At 44.1% G+C, this 13,425-nt stretch overlaps 3 non-coding genes across 3 annotated transcripts; 1 reads left to right on the top strand and 2 right to left on the bottom strand.

Moving 5' to 3' along the window:
• Window positions 1–8,600: 8,600 nt before the first annotated feature.
• On the bottom strand, window positions 8,601–8,672 carry Trnah-gug. Its single transcript has one exon. It is a non-coding gene; the product is annotated as a tRNA-His (tRNA).
• Window positions 8,673–10,083: 1,411 nt separating this feature from the next.
• Trnah-gug lies at window positions 10,084–10,155 on the bottom strand. The gene has a single exon. It is a non-coding gene; the product is annotated as a tRNA-His (tRNA).
• A 532-nt stretch (window positions 10,156–10,687) lies between these two features.
• Window positions 10,688–10,759, top strand: Trnah-gug. The gene has a single exon. It is a non-coding gene; the product is annotated as a tRNA-His (tRNA).
• Window positions 10,760–13,425: the final 2,666 nt, after the last annotated feature.

The following is a 13,425-nucleotide window of genomic DNA, read 5'->3' as shown; positions in this document are numbered from 1 at the left end:
ATTCTTGGCAATCCTGTTGGCTCAAGCTTCCCAAGTGCTGGGGTTACAAGTGTGAGCCACCACACTAACTGTATTTGCTTCAGAAAATGTAAAATGAGGGGAACATGGTGATGCCTGGTGGTTAGAATGAGAAAGGTCTCCTTAGGCTCCTGTTTGGGGGGAAGATTGGGAGGTGTGGCCTTGTTGGAGGAGGTGTGGCCTTGTTGGAGGAGGTGTGGCCTTGTTGGAGGAGGTGTGGCCTTGTTGGAGGAGGTGTGTCACTGAGGGTAGTGGGCTTAGAGGTTTCAAAAGCCCACTACACCTCTGAATATGGGTGACAGTTGTGTGGCTTGGGCAGTTTGTGGGGCCACTGGCAGTGGGATCAGGATTTATTCCTAGTGCATGAACTGGCTTTTTGGAACCCATTCTTTTTGGAGGGATACCTTGCTCAGCCTAGATGCAGAGGGGAGGTCCTTGGTTCTGCCCCAGTGGGATAGGACAGACTATGTTGATTCCCTGTGGGAGGCCTTACCCTCTCTGAGGAGTGGATAGGGGGTGGGGTAGGGAGAAGATGGAGGAGACAGGAGGAGGGGAGGGAGGGGGACTGGGGTTAGTATGTAAAATAAATTGTTTTAATAAATAACAATAATAATAAACAGTATACTACAGGCCCAGCCCCTGCAGCTCCCCCTCTAATTCCCTGCCCCTGGCTTCTGCTTGCTGCTTGCTGATCAGGATGTAAAACTCTCTGCTACTTCTCCAGCAACATGCTTGCCAGCCTGCCCTAAGCCCTCTGCCATAATAATGGGCTAACCTTCTGAAACTGTAAGCAAGTCCTCAATTAAATGCTTTCTTCTGTAAGTTGCCTTAGTGGCAGTGTCTCTGCACAGCAATAGAAAAGTGACTAAGACACACAGTACACACGCACATAATTCCAGTGCCTGGGAGGTTGAAGCCACAGGATCAGGAGTTCAACGACATCATCTTGATAAGGAATTTGTGGTCAGCCTGGGCTGTCTGAAACCCTGTCCCACAGACGAAAACAAACCTGCGACGCTGGGCATGGTGGTACACCACTTTAATCCCAGCACTTGGAAGGCAGAGGCAGGAGTTTGCAGCCAGCCTGGTCTACACATTTGGTTCCAGGGCAGCTGGGGCTCCTACATAACAGAGAGACCCTGTCTCAACAAACAAAAACGAAACCCTGTAAAATATGGTGGGCATGCCTATAATCTAGCACTTGGAGGCTGTAACAGGAGGATTCCCTTGATGAATTCAAGTCCATCCACATTCTGGCTTCTGTGGGCATGTGTACACATGCACATACACATACCCACACACATAAAAATAAATAAATCTTTAAAAAGATATTCTAATATAGGCTTAATAATAAATGTCAAGAGAAAGAGTTCTTGGTAGAAAGATAAGACACACCCAAAAGCATGGGGGTAGGCTTCTCAAAGAAGAGCTGAAGAAGCAAGATATCCCTGTGGATACAGGCTCCTGTAGGCTCCCCAAGACATCCCTGTGGATACAGGCTCCTATAGGCTCCCCAAGACATCCCTGTGGATACAGGCTCCTGTAGGCTCCCCAAGACATCCCTGTGGATACAGGCTCCTATAGGCTCCCCAAGACATCCCTGTGGATACAGGCTCCTGTAGGCTCCCCAAGACATCCCTGTGGATACAGGCTCCTGTAGGGTCCCCAAGACATCCCTGTGGATACACGCTCCTGTAGGCTCCCCAAGAGTCATGCTCATTGTTTTTGGTGGCTTCTGTTTTTTTTTTTTTTTGAATAATCATATATCGAATCTTGGAGGGGTTTGAAGGTACCATATTCAAAGATTTGCTAAGAAACCCAAATGAGACCATAAGGCGGTTCCTCAGGGGTCCCTGATAGGACTATAATTGATAAGGTAAAACTCTAGTTCACAAGGATACATGGATGTAGGATAACTTTACTATGAGCAGAGCTAGCAGTTCTGCTAGGGATTCTCTAGAGACGTTTGGGTAAAAAAATGAGGGCCTACTTAAGGCTTTATACATTCAGAACTTAAACCTGTTATTTCTGTAGCATAAGATATCTATGCACGACACAGAGATTAATACTATGTTGGCAACCTTTACAATAAATCTTGTTGGAATTTTTTTTTTTTTTTGAGACAGGGTTTCTCTGTAGCTTTGGTGCCTGCCCTGGTACTAGCTCTTGTAGACTAGGTTGGCCTGGAACTCACAAAGATCTGCCTGTCTTTGCCTCCCAAGTGCTGGGATTAAAGGCATGTGCCACCACCGCCCAGCTTTGTTGGAATTTTTTAACATTTAAAAAATGTGTGTGTGTGTGCATGTGTGCATGTGTGTGTGTGCGCGCGCGTGTGCGCACGCACATGTGTACGTGCATCTGTGTGTAGGTTAGAGCTGGTTCTCTTCTTCCACAATTCTACCAGGAATTGAACTCAGATCATTAGCCTTAGTGATAGGAATCTTTAGAAGTTTCAACCAGACTCTGGGGCGAGGAAAATCTTCTGTTTTTCCCATGTCATCATTATGTTTCCCTGACTTTCTACACTCCTTCAAGGTTTAGATAGATGAAATAAAAGGAGAAGAGCCTTTCCAATCCAGGAGGGCATCATGAGTCAGGCAAAGGCACAGACGTGTGAACAGCATGATACACATAGTATTCACAGGGGTGAGAGTGAGGGGTAGAAATAAAATTATTTAGAAAGGAGACAGGGTAGAGGTTATATATAGTCAGAGGTAGAGGGATAGATGATGGCATTAGAATTATAGCACAGGGCTGGAGAGTTGACTCAGCAGTTAAGTTGCTTTTATGAGAATCTGAATTCGGTTCTCAAGAAGCACATGGCAGTTCACAACTGCCTGTAACTCCAGTTCCAGGGGATCTGATGCCCTCTTCTGACCTCTAAGGACTCCTGCACACACATGGTGCACATACACTCAGGCACACACAGACATTCGTGTAAAAATAAATATATTTAAAAAATCATTTTCAATCTGGATATGACGGCACACACCTTTAATCCTGGCATTCTGAAATCAGAGGCAGCAGAGTTCTGTGAGTTTGAAGCCAGCCTGAGCAAGTCCCAGATTAGCCAAAGCTACACAGTGAGATCCTATGGGGAAAAAAAGAAAGAAAATAAAAGAAGAAAAAGTAATTTTTCTTTAAGAGGCAGGAGAGATGGTTGTAACTGGAGGTTTCTCTCCTATCCACCAGTTCCAGAATAAACATTTAGAGGCTTAATATTAATTATAAATGTTTGGCTGATGGCTCAGGCTTATTTCTGGCTAGTTCTTATATTTAAATTAATCTACTTTTTTCGTTTCTATTTTACCATGAGGCTTGTGACTTGCTACCTTACAGGTTGCTTTTTACATAATGGTGTCTCCTCAACTCTGCCTTCTTTTTTCTCCTTATTTCTCTGCTTGGATTTCCTGCCTAGCATATTTTGCCTTGCCATTGGCCAATGATAATAAAACATATTCACAGCATACAGAGGGCCACCCCACATCATCTCCCCTTTTCTGTCTAACTGAAAGGAAAGTTTCAACTTTAATATAGTAAAATTGCATAAAACAAAACAGTTATCAAGCAAGAATTATAGTTATAATATTTAGTCTATTTGTATTTGGCAAAATTAAAGAAAATACTCTATTACCCATCCTACCTTTGTGAATCCAAAGTTTCATCTCTAATCTATCTTCTATCACAACTAAGAAAAACAATTATAACTATCTAGTCTTCAACTCCATCAAAGACCCCAGAAGGATATAATATTATCTGAGTAAACAGGAAGTGCATTATAAGCAAATTACAAAATTCTAGAAATGACATCTGGATGCCTAGACAGTCACCCAAAGTTCTTCTGTGATGTTGGAGCATCCATCTTCAGCCTACAGGCCTAGAGTGTCTGGCAGATTTTTCAGTGAAGCAGAAAATCTGAAGGACTGCACTGCCTTTTTTGGCAAAATTCATCAGTCACTTTATTCTGTGTCCTGCAGAATGTCTGACAGACTCCGTCATGAAGCAGGAATCCTGAAGACTGTCCCACCTTGCTTTGAAGTTATTTTTTTGTGGGTCCTGTATGTCCAGTTTATATAGCATATTGTCAAAGAGTCCCAGCCAGAGCAGTTTCTTGCCCAAATGGCTAGCCTTGCCATATTAAAAACAAACTTCAAAAGCATTTTCTTCAATGTCCAACATCCTCTTGAAATAATTGGTGCTGGCAGGAGTAGACATCTCATGTCAGCAAAAGTCTAAGTTCTTAAAACATATAAATGCTATATTCTATAGGTCTTTAAAGTGTTTGAAGATTACTTATCCACCTGAAATATATCTCTGCATATCTAAAAAACCTAACTTAATATGACTGTAAGTTTGACTATTATAGATGACTACTAATATGTATTTCTTAACTACGCATTATATTTTAAATGAGCTGTATAAACATAATGCCTTAAACAAGAGTAGAAATATACATATAGTATAACAAAATTGACCTTAAATTTGTATCAGTAAACCAAAATCCTTACCAATGTAAAGTATTTTGAGATTAACAGTTGTTTTTTGGATTAAAGTATATTTAATAATCTACCCATTTTCATCATTTCTATATCATATCCCCCTTTTAATTTAGAAAGAGATTGACTTTGACCATTAACAATTTATTACCAACACCCTTTAAATGAAAACAAACATTCATAAGCAGTATTTTGGGTATTTGAGCATAGTTTTCTATACAACTGCCTGCTGATTAGGGGGCACTGGTAATCTTATGAGGATCCTGAGAAAATTTAGAATTATGGTTAAATCTTGGCTGTAGTAGTCTGTGAGGCTCCATAGTCTCAGCCAGTCACTTTGAAGGTGTTCTGGATGTTGGATCATCTGGGCCATTGCTCCCATGAGATCTCTCAGAGAGTCTTGGCTTGTTACCTTACATCTTGCTTCTCCAGTGGTTGCTGGTGTCTCTTTGAATTCACCTTCTTTCTCCCTTTTTCTCTGCTTGGATTTCCTACCTATCTATATTCTAACCTTTCCTAGGCCAAGTTAGTATCTTTATTAATCTATGGTAATAAAACATATTCACAGCATAAAGACGGGCATCTCACATCAGATAACTTCAGTTAAAAGCACTGGCTACTCTTCCAAAGAACTTACATTCAGTTTCCAGCACCCACATGGAAGCTTGTAAACCTTTGTAACTCTAGTTCCAGGGGATCTGACACCATCTTCTGGCCTCTACAGGTACCAGGTATGCACATGGGGAACAGACATGTATATGGGTAAGACACCCATTCACAATGAGAAAGATCATTTTTCAGGCTCTGCAGTTAGGAACTTTTGCTGTTCTTCCAGAGGACTAACTGAGTTTAACTCCCCAAACCCATGTCCGGAGGCTCACAACTGTGTGTAACTTCACCTCCAGGGCATCTGACACTGTCTTCTGACCTCCATAGGCAACTACATACACATGACACAGACATGGCATGCATGCACACGTGTGTACACACATAGCAAATAAACAAATAAAACAAATCTGCCAAAAACAAATTTTCTGTGTGAATCTATTGCCACCTGTCTCAGTTAGAGTTTTATTGCTGTGAAGAGACACCATGAACACAGCAACTCTTATAAAGGAAAACATTTAATTGGGGCTGGCTTACAGTTCAGAGGTTTAGTCTATTATTGTCATGGTGAGAAGCATGGTGGCATACAGACAGGTATGGTGCTGGAGAAGGGGTTGATAGTTCTACATCTTGATCCTCAGGTAACAGGAAGTGAACAGTGTATCACACTGGCATAGCTTGAGCATATAAGCCACAAGGTTTGCCTCCACAGTGACATACTTCCTCCAACAAGGCCACACTTCCTAATAGTGCTACTCCCTATAGGCCAAGCATTCAAATACGTAAGTCTCTCTCTCTCTCTCTCTCTCTCTCTCTCTCTCTCTCTCTCTGTCTGTGTGTGTGTGTGTGTGTGTGTGTGTGTGTGGTGTGTGTGTGGTGGGGTGCATACCTATTAAACCACCATACCATCATTATACTGTAATTCCTTTTGATACTCAAATTCTTCCACTTTGGCCAATGAGAGCCTTTTCTTTTTTTTTTTTTTTTCTTTTTTTTTTCTTTTGGTTTTTCGTGACAGGGTTTCTCTGCAGCTTTTAGAGCCTGTCCTGGAACTAGCTCTTGTAGACCAGGCTGGCCTCGAACTCACAGACATCCACCTGCCTCTGCCTCCCGAGTGCTGGGATTAAAGGCGTGCTAGCCACCACCGCCCGTCCAATGAGAGCCTTTTCAAGAGGAGCCTGTATAGTTTTTACTTCATTTCATCAACTTCTCATCAATCTTTTCTCTTTCTCAGATATGTGCTCTGTTATCCATTAAGTCTGGGAGTAGGCTCCATTTGTTCCAGCTTTCAAAAGAATACGTATGGGTGTTTTGCCTGCTTGTACATCTGTGGACCACTTGTATGCCAGAAGGAGGTGTTGAATCCTGATACAGATGATTTATGAACTGTGGTGTGGGTGCTGGGAATTGGACCCGGGTCCCAGTGCTCTCAGCCACGAAACCTCTCCTCCTTATTGTACCAACTTCTCTTTTACCTACATAGTTTTGATCAACTCACTGTTTAAAAAATTAAGTTAGCTTCCAATGTTTAAAATTAGGGGACACTTTACACAAAACTCGAAGTTCCTGGCTTCTCCAAAACACCAGAAAGTCTGGCACACTGGGCTGTATTCTCATCAAGTACAATTGGTGGAGGATTATTAGCTTCGGTGCCTTTGAATAAATTCTCACTGCCAGACACCGTCTAAGGATTTCACTGAAGTGCTAAGCTTTTACCACCAACTTCACGTCTTTTCTTACTGTCATGTCCCCTTGAAGGCTGGGGAAAAATGAAAGGGAGAGAGGAAGGGAGCGACGAGAAAAGGAAGGAGAAAGAACAATGGGTACAAAGGGCTTTATGTTACTGGAAAATGGGAGAGCCCCATTTTCTTTTTGTAGAATCACAAATTATTATCTCTTTAATATGAAAATAATATGATTCTATACTGAAAGAACATATCATAAAGCAGAATCTTGCAGTCATAAAGCAAACCTTGCCATGCATTTATAGACTATAAGCAACGCTCTGAAGCCGGGCACGCTTATGCATATATGTAATCTCAATTACTCTAGAGGCTAGAGGACTGAGTTTGAGGCTAGCCTAGCCAGGGAACATAGCAAGATCGTGGGGGGAGGAAGCAGACAAAACCCCAAAAGCCCTCTGTTCAAATATGTATTTATAGAATTAGATGTGGTAGTCTACACCTGTAATCTCAGTACTTGGAAAGTTGAGGCAGGAGAATCCAGAGTCAACTTTGACAACAATGTGAGTTCAAGGCCAGCCTCAGCTATCTGAGTCTCTGCCCCCCCCCCAAAAAAAAAAACCAACAAAAAATTTGCCTGTGTTTGGAACACAATTATGGTCAAGACTTAATCAGAGCATCTGAATGGTGGTAGATATCTATAATCCGAACCCCTGGAAGACTGAAGCCTGGGGAATCCCAGGGAGCTACTGGAGAGATGGATGGCTCAGTGGTTAAGAGCTCTCTGTTCTTGCAGAGAACCCAGATCCAGTCCCATCACTCCAGTCTCAGGGGTCCACTGCCCTCTTTTGGCCTCCCTGGGTATGTACTATACATGTAGGCAAAATATAAAACATAAAACAAAATGAATATTTTTTAGAAGATCTTTAAAAAGAACCCAAATCCTAAGACAATAAAAGCAACAATAAAAGCTAGAGAAAAACAAGCAACAAACAGACTCCACAAATCCTGCCAACGAAGCTCTTGTATTTCCTAGCTCTAGTGGTCCTGCTTCCGTTGTATCTTAAGAGATGAAACTGGAGGGCTTTCAAGTGGACTGCCAAGACAATTTCCTCTTGTAGTCTCTAAACTCAGGTCTTAGTGGAGAGTCTCTTTCTTCTGTTTCACCACCTAAACTGTCCTCTGCTTGTGCTAGCTGGGAATCAGGGCTGGGAGGTGGGAGACACAAGGAAGACAGACCTGGAGATGGGTGGAGATTCCCTTAGTGTGAGTACCCTTATCCACCTAGGCAGATATCCCCTCGTGTTCTGTTCTCAGATTATAGTTAGAGGTATAGGTATTTGATGTAAGAAGAGGAATCTCTTTCCATACATGAATACATAAGTATTTGTAACATACAGGACTATCATGACAACAGAATGGTGCCGGAAAATGGCAATAACTGGCGGACGAAGTGAAGAATGTGGAAGAACCTTTCGGTTATACTTGGACACATGCAGTCTGTAATTACAAACGAACGATGCAGTTTTTATTTTTTTAAAGAAGAACGGAGAGAGAAAAATCCCACAAGGTCACAGGGGTGCTGTTTCGCTCGTGTTGAATGGCTTAGACACCGCGTTCCAGGAGGAAGGCATTAGAAACAGTTCGATCTGAAGTCGTATTCAGAACGTTAAAGAATTCTTGGAGGCGGCGATTTTTAGAAGGATTCGATACTCAAGGGAGAGAGAGAAGCTGTGGTTCCTGTAAGATGAAGGTTGAAAAAAAAGGCAGACCCCTTGCCGTGCCATTGTTTCCACAATGCCGTGACTCGGATTCGAACCGAGGTTGCTGCGGCCACAACGCAGAGTACTAACCACTATACGATCACGGCGAGCTACCGGGGACCTGTCAGATTTCTCTGAAAAATATTCTCTTGAATACTCATAGGCCATCCCACTTCTTGCGTCACTAAATGACCCACTTATTGGGCGGGACTCTAATCTATGGTCTGAGAACACGCAGGCGCATTGCGCTTTCGCCACTTACTCTGAGATTTTTTGATCCCTCAGCCTTGGGCAAAGAATTCGCCTGTGACAGTGTGGGGGTTGGCAGGAGACCTCTTGAGCGTCCAGGGACCCGAGCTGACTGTCTTGGAGAGGAGGGTCTCCGGTGGCCTGGACACTTGCCAGCGGGCCTGCAGGGGCGTTCCCTATTGGATCTCCCGGCTTCTGATCCTCCCTCTCTCCCAGCAATGACCCATCCCGGAGTGACCTTTGCGGAGTGTGCAAAAGCTCTCGGTACTGGTTTACATTGTAAACGTAGCTCAAGGAAGGTGTATCAACCTCAATCCCGCCCGCCTCTCCCTTCCAGCCTCTCCCACTCCTGAATGGCTAAATCCTCCCTCCTTGATGCTCCCTCTCGGCTTTGCGCCCACCTCTGACCCTTCAGGGCGGCAGCTGGGACTCGGTCCTGTTTTTCTTCTTGTCCATCATCGCTGGCGCCCACACGGCGCCTAGAATGTGACGGCTTTCACAGAGGGCAGTGGCTATTTGCTAAACAGAGAATGTGACCGTAGTTTCTGACGAGTGAGTTCGAAGTGCCCACCTACCCTCTCCTTCAGAGCCGCTAGAGTTTTCGCTAAACACCAACCAAATCCTTTCACTATTTCAAGTCCGAGACTGCAGGGTATTCGCCTGTTTTTCCTGCTCGCGTGGCTTTCAGTGTCTTTTCCCGCCCCCACCGACAGGTGCCCATCCATTCAACAGGTTCTTGAGGAGCATTTGCTGTCGGCCCCGCCAGTCCCGACATAGCTGTAGGGGCGGGCGGGTCAAAGATAACCCAGGGAGAGAACACTTGGGAGAGGAATCACAATGCCTTTTCATGACTGTGTTCAAGTCTTTGAACATTAAATTGCTGCTTGACAGAGTCCCGTCCTACTTAATAAGAGCTGTCTCAAGGTGACGCCCTCTGCGGAGCCTCGTTACTCTGGCGTCTACTCTAGAGCTTTGATGGAAGTTTGTGAAAAGCCAAAATGTATACGAAACTAAGAAAAACCATGAAAAGATACACATATGTACATTACACTTCTGAGGCCGATGTATTCTTTTTACTTTGTGGAGTAAACTCAACCCCGTCCCATCACAAACTGTGACGCTTCTGTGTTCCAGCAGTTCAGTTTGGCCAGAACCGGTATAAGGCTGTTCTTAACTGTTACTGGAGTTTGAGATCCTTTTTCCAGACTAGTAGGTCACTATTAAAACGGAACAAAACGCAGCTCCCTTGCCGTGCCATTGTTTCCACAATGCCGTGACTCGGATTCGAACCGAGGTTGCTGCGGCCACAACGCAGAGTACTAACCACTATACGATCACGGCGAGCTACCGGGAACCTAAGGTCAGGGATCCTTGCTTGATCTCTTCTCTATTGGGCGCCCCTCCCCCTCCTGACGTCACTGGTGTGCTGGCGTTCGTTTCCGCCTATCATCAACCGCGGGACTTGCGAGTGTGCGCAAGCGCTTTGGTTTCCCTGGCTAGGTCGGGGCGCTGGGGGTACTAAATCCCTCCGCCTCGCTGCAGTTTTAACAGCAAGAGACTGAGCCTTTTATTTATTTATTTATTTTTGAGCCAGGGTCTCATTCCATCCAGACTGGACTCGAACTCAGGATTTTCCTGCCTCCACGTCCCGACTTTTAGTTTTCCCAGGCGCCATCACGCTGGACTTTCCAGCCACTTTCTTGTCCGCCTTTTTTGTGTGGTGTGTTCCCAAGACCAAGCAGAAACTCGTAGCTCCTCGTTATGGTCAGCTGGGACCTCTGACATATAATAGCATAGGAATGGCAGGACATTGGTCAATACCGTCTCAAGAACGGCACTAGGAACGCTTTGTGTCGTGGCGTTCCGGTAGCTCGCCGTGATCGTATAGTGGTTAGTACTCTGCGTTGTGGCCGCAGCAACCTCGGTTCGAATCCGAGTCACGGCATTGTGGAAACAATGGCACGGCAAGGGCGCCTTTTTAGTGCGGTGTTGGCCACATTCTTCCTGGTGGCGAGGTCTTGTAACGCCTGATTAATTACCCTTGTCAGTTCTTGGTTAACTGGTGAATCTTCAGACCGAACTAATGTTACATTACAACTTTTGACAGATTAGATACAGTATCATGTTTTTGAATGTATACAGTATCATGGTTTGGGATGTATTTCTTTCCCATTTTGACCCTGCCAATGGTTAAGCCATATATTAGTCCTTTAAAAACCTTACATGACTTAAAACTTCATCACAGGTGACACAGGAATTATAGAAACAAAGAAAAATTAGGGGTTAGAGTAGGAAAACATACCGAACTATTTTTTTGTTGTTGTTCAGATCATGTGATAAATGAAAGCTACCACAGTAGTTGAGGCTCTAGCTCTTGAGGACACTGTTGAGTGCTAAAGATAGCCTCGTGGGTGCCGGTGTTTTCTCCTGGAGCAGCTTCTTCCCAATCTACTTCAGATTAAAACAAAATGCACTATGTTTTTTTTATATATTCTTAAAAGACAAAACAAAAACCCAGCCTCATGAAATTCAGTTCTGTAGTTTGTTAATAGGTCAACTGGAAGTGAAGGAGATGGAGTAGGGCTGTGTCACTGTCAAGAAAGGAATTAGAGAGGAGCTAGAGAAGAATGAATTTCTCCAGCTCCTCCCAGGGGATCTGGGGTGGCAATGCAAGTCGGGAAACATTCCTGGAAAAGATGGGCATTGTAATGGGCTTGTGCACCCTTTTTACCCACAATCCATCAGGAACTACCTTAAAAAAAACTATTTTATGCACAGTGCATAAAATCAAGACTTCATTGCACCCTAAGATCCCCCAAAATAAAACACAAAAACAAGCCAAAAAAATAAAAAACAAAAACAAAAAAATTAAAAAAATAAAAAAAACAAGCCAAAACAACAATAACAAAAAAGCAACCCCCCCTCAAAAAAAAAAAAAAACCTCACACACCATTGTATGCTGTGATTTTTCTGGGTCTCCCAGGAGTTTACTAGATTTGGTGAGTTTAAAACCACATAACAGGACAGCTTTCTCCTTAAGAATGTTCTTGCACAGGACAGAGTAGAGTTGAACCTGAAAACCCATCAGGCTCTGCACTAGAAGCTATGTATCTAGGACATCAGTACCAACAGAAAGTGAACTGTAAGGTCACTAGGGTGGTGGCAGCTGTTCCTATGAGGTGCACCCAGATTGGGGTGGGGGGGAGTGTGGGCATACCTTCCATGGGGAGACATAAACCGTGTCTACCCTCTCTTTCTAACGTTCCAACGACAAACCAAAGGTCCATCAGGAACCAGAAGGACCTAAAGACATCTCAGGGTGTACTTAGCGTGAGTGAGGGGTTACAGGCAGGTGACCATAAAGTGACCACACCAGAAAGTCTTCACCCTGGCTTCTTCCCACCGTCACGTAGATGCAGCTCTCCTTCAATCAGCCTGCCCCAGGATATAAACTGTATTGTTTCTGGAGACCCGAGGTCACGTGTAGTTAGAACAGAATGACATACAGGTGGCCAGGAAGCGAGGCTGGAATCTCAGGGGGAGTCCAGTGACCCTCCCCACCTCTTCTTTCTCTGAGAGAACAGCCTCAGACTTTTGTCTCAATTGTGATGGCGTCTCGCAACCAGGCACAGCTGTTCTGGTCAAGATGGTGGCTCTTTTGCTTGGATACTCAAGGAGGAAGGGACAGTCACTCTGATATTATTTATGGGTGCAGGAACTATTTCATTTTCACTGCCAATTAGGTCAAAGGCAAGAAAGATGTGAAAGACAAAGTCAAATTTTATTCAAAGTGTACAATTTTATTAAGAGTTTAAAACAGAACAGAACAAAACAAAAAAACAAAAGCTTCCCCAGGGCAGGCGACTTGTCAGTTTTAGCAGCTGCCCAGAGGAAGAGAACGGAGGAGAGAAAGAGAAAAGCCATGCCATTTGAATTAAGCCAGCAAGGAGGGGTGCATTAAAGAAACAGTGAGAAAGCCCAAAGCATGGGGATGTGGGAGGGAACACATATAGACTCTGATCAGAAAGAAATAGCTAAAAAAAGAAGAAAAGGACTCAGTAAGGTGGGCAGATCCAGCAGGATCTCATAGCAGCCTGTAAGCAGCCTGTACCGGGGGTGGAAATTCTGGGAAGCTAAATTGTACCATTTTGTTTAAAAGATAGTGATTCCACTCATCCTTCTTAGCATCACTCACTAAGGTGAGTCTTCCTATGGGTGGTCCACTGGCCAGTTAACCTGAACTGGATTAACACTTGTGCTTTGGGTACCTTGGAATGTCAGGTCTACACCCAGGCAAGAGATTTCATCCTGTTGACAGAAGGGCCTAGTTTTTCCCTTAATGAGCTTTCCCGTTTCTGTGTCAACGACCAGCACACATAAAACAATCTAGATAACACAACTTTGAAACATCGGGCACCTGAGGTAGCCCACTGGTCAGCCACCTCTATGACCAGGAATGCGGAAGGAGCTAAATGAATGGCTCATGACCCAAGGTGCAGGAAGAGTCTGGGGTGGAGTGTGGGAGAGTAGGGTACAGGAGGATGCTCTCCTCCGTTTCCCATAGCAGGCCTTCCCGACAGGATTATTGTCATTCTGGACGGGTCAACCCAG

Source organism: Arvicola amphibius, chromosome 5 (assembly GCF_903992535.2).
Source record: "Arvicola amphibius chromosome 5, mArvAmp1.2, whole genome shotgun sequence".
In the NCBI taxonomy this organism is placed as follows: domain Eukaryota; kingdom Metazoa; phylum Chordata; class Mammalia; order Rodentia; family Cricetidae; genus Arvicola; species Arvicola amphibius.
Note: the sequence above shows the minus strand (reverse complement) of the source record. Positions and strands in the feature narration are given on the sequence as shown.